At 32.8% G+C, this 3,722-nt stretch overlaps 1 long non-coding RNA gene across 1 annotated transcript; it reads left to right on the top strand.

Annotated features, from left to right (window-relative positions):
- The first annotated feature begins 316 nt into the window (after positions 1–316).
- Positions 317–1,921, top strand: LOC138877069 (uncharacterized). Its single transcript, XR_011402383.1, has 2 exons — positions 317–883; positions 1,157–1,921. It is a non-coding gene; the product is annotated as an uncharacterized lncRNA (long non-coding RNA).
- Positions 1,922–3,722: the final 1,801 nt, after the last annotated feature.

Genomic DNA, 3,722 nt, shown 5'->3' with positions numbered 1-3,722 from the left:
TAATAAAATAAATTCTTTACTATATGTCCAATGATTAATTCTTTTCATATTCACCATGTAAATTCTATATCTATGATTTTGATTTTTGTGAAGGCAGGAGCAAGCACCTTTATCTCCGGAAATCATTGGAATTGAGAACAATTATGATCGCAAAATAGGTAGAATCAATAAACTTGGCTAGAACTTGCTCTAAATATTTCTCAAGGCGAAATAATAGGTGACACCGGTTTTTGAAAAATGAAATTAGGCTTTCTTTGATTTATCATTTTCTGGCCTTCTTATTTTCTAACCAAATACATATAAATATTCCATTAGAACCTTTCTTTGAGCCTTTATCCCATTTTTTAAACACTTTGATCTCTTATAAAGAAGAAGAAAAAGAAAAAAAGAGTAATTATATATATACATATACATATATAGTCATGAGATCTTCTAGCTAAAAATGAGCAGAGGTTGGTGTATATATATATATATATATTTTAAAAGGGATGGAAGAAGAATTTTTTTTATGTGAATATAAGATATTTGAGATTACAAAAAAGAAAAAGAAAAAAAAAGAGAGACAAAACCAAAAAAAAGTGTTATCAAAGGGAGGAAATATCGAGCACCAAGAAATGTTTGCTCCAATCTGGGGAAAAGAAGTTACTCTAAAAATATCCTTATTCTACCAGCCTGAAGCCTAACATTACAAGCCAAGAAAAGTCCTAGAAAGATTCTAAAAATCAGTGTTGAACCTATATTAGCGGAGAAAAACATAAGAAGCAAGCCTATGGACAAGAGTATGATATTAACTAAATAAGTGATCATAAATCTGTCAATTCTGAAAGATTCAAGGGAAGAAGATTGCAAGTTCTTGTTGATCAAAACAGAATTCAGAAATAAGGTAAAAGATCTGGTGAATTTAAAAAGGTTAATTTCATTGACCATATTGGAAGATATTTATTTTGTACAAATTTTCTATCCTACTATATTCATAGATTTTGGAAAATATATTTTTGAAGTGTTTTTTTTCCTCGAGGACGAGCAAAAGTTCAAGTATGGGAGTATTTGATAGATATAAATTATTCATATAATTTCATATGTAAAAAATACGTTTTTAAAATAAAATATGAATAATAATATCCTATCCTTGCATATTTTCTAACAATTCTTGTAGGAAAAAAAAATTATGAAGAAGACAAGAGAAAGAAGCAAAGCCACAGTTGCACACATCATCGTCATATTCGCAAATGTAGAGTATACATATGGGCTTATGAAAAGAGATAATTAGAGATGAAAAGGAGTATAGTTGCATATGTGGAATCTATATACACAAAGGTCACATTTGCATACATGGAACCTATATTTGCAAGTGTAAGTCATGAAGTCAAGAATGGAAGCAAAAGAGTCATAGATGCATGCGTGGAATCTATATTTGCAAGAGTCACAATAGCATACATAGAACCTATATTTACAAGTGTAAGTCATGAAGTCAAGAATGGAAGCAAAAGAGTCATAGATGCATGCGTAGAATCTATATTTGGAAAGGTCACATTCGCATACATGGAACCTACATATGCAAGACTAACTCATGAAGTATAAAGTGAAGCACAAGTGCCATATTTTCATATATTGAATCTACCTACACAAAGGTCACTTTGGATACATGGAAGCTACATTTGCAAGACTAACTCATGAAGTCAAAAGTGAAGCACAAGTGCCATAGTTGCATATATAGAATCTACGTACACAAAGGTCACTTCGCATACATGGATTTCACATTCGCAAAAGTGGAACATGACAAAAGATACTCATCTTTTCCTATAAATAGCAAGCTCTCTTTGTATAAGGATATCCAATACTAGTCTTGGTCTTTCTTTCTTTTCTTTCCTTATAGTAAAAATATTTCTAGTCTTCTAAATATCTTTTTAAGCTTTTCTTACTCCATAATGAAGTAATTTCTTTTTATTGGGATAGTTGATGAAGCTTGATATATTTTATAATATTATCTTAGTTTTTATATATTCTTTGCTTGAAACTTTTTATTTACATTTCATACTATGCTGAAATGATGGTTTTTAATTACTCGATCATCACATATACATATTTATCTCTAAGTTATTCATATATTAATTTTGTAATTCTCGTGGAGTAAAATTAATATATAATAACTAATGAATAAAACAATAGTGTGAAAGTAATTTTTCAGTAAACTCTTATTTCAAGTCAGTAATCTTGCTTGCCTCGGTTTTAATTCTCATGGAGGAATTGTTGTAGGCAAGATTATTGATCCTTGGTAAAAATATTCTCATGAAGTTTTTACTTTCTTTTAGCACAATTCAAGCAAGAAAAACATTTCGGTTTAAATGTCACCGTGATGAGCCAAAAGGTCATCACTCGTTTTGAAAGTAAATTTTGTGTTCCGAGACCTTAAAACCTCTTTTTGTCTCTCCTAAATTTGCGTGCACAGTCCGAACGCGTTTCCGGAAAGCTTTTATGTGAAAACTAAGTAAAATATGGAAATTGGCTTTTAAAATTGAATGAAGTTGACTTTGGTCAACATTCTTGGTAAACGGACCCGGACCCGTGATCCGACTATCTCGTAGGATCAGTAGAAAAATTTGGGACTTGGGATATGCCTGGAATCGAATTTCGAGGTCCCAAGCCCGAGAAATGAATTTTTAAAGAAAATTATTTTCTGCAAAATATAAAAGTTTTTAGAAGTGAATTGATGCATTTTCTTGATGGTATCGAGCCCGTATCTTAGTTCCGAAGCTAGGTACAAGTTTGGAATAATAATTACGATGAATCTGTAAAATTTGGTAAAGATCAGAGTTGGTTTGGTATAAAACGGACCTATAGTTGAGAAAATAGCAATTTTGATGTTCTTGAGTGATTTCATAAATTTGACGTTTAATTCATAGTTGTTGATGTTATTTTGATGATTTGATCGCACGAACAAGTTCGTATGATGTTTTTAGACTGGCGCGCATGTTTGGTTTGGAGCCCCAAGGGCTCGGGTGAGTTTTGGATAGGCCACAGAGTGAAATTGGACTTAGGAAAACTGCTGTTTTGTTGAAGGTCTGCAGGCTTCGCAATTGCGAAGCCTGGCTCGGAAATGCGAGTTTGCATTTGCGAAGAAACAACACAATTGGGATGATGGGCTAGGGAAGGTAACCTTCGCATTTGCGAAGCTTATGTCGCAAATGCGACCTTAGGAGGCACCGCAATTGCGAACAGTTGTTCGCATTTGCGAAGAAAGCAGAGGCAGACCTTTGCAATTGCGAAGCTTTGGCCGCAATTGCGAGTTCGCATTTGCAAACATGTCATCGCAAATGCGATATCTGCGCCTGTTTAAATCATAACTTAGCCGAAAATTCTTCATTTTTAAACTCCCTCAAACCCTAAGCTCTCTTGGGCGATTTTCTAAAGAAAAGTTCTTCTCCAAATCGATTGTAAGTCATTTTTAACTCATTTACTTTAATCTATAACATCTTTTCACATGATTTCAATTCAAAATCAAGGGTTTTCATGGGGGAAATTGGGTGTTTTAGGTAGAACTTAGGATTTTCAAATTTTGGGGATTTGGATCTCGATTTGAGGTCCGATTTCAAAACAAATTATATATTTGAGTTCGTGGGTAAATAGGTAATCGGTTTTGACCATGTGGGCCCAGGTCAATTTTTTTACTTTTTGGGGAAAACATTAGAAAACCTATTTTCATGCATTATAATTGATTCATT

Source organism: Nicotiana sylvestris, chromosome 9, assembly GCF_000393655.2.
Source record: "Nicotiana sylvestris chromosome 9, ASM39365v2, whole genome shotgun sequence".
NCBI lineage: Eukaryota > Viridiplantae > Streptophyta > Magnoliopsida > Solanales > Solanaceae > Nicotiana > Nicotiana sylvestris.
The sequence above is the reverse complement of the archived record's forward strand: the minus strand, read 5'-3'. Positions and strand labels throughout refer to the sequence as shown.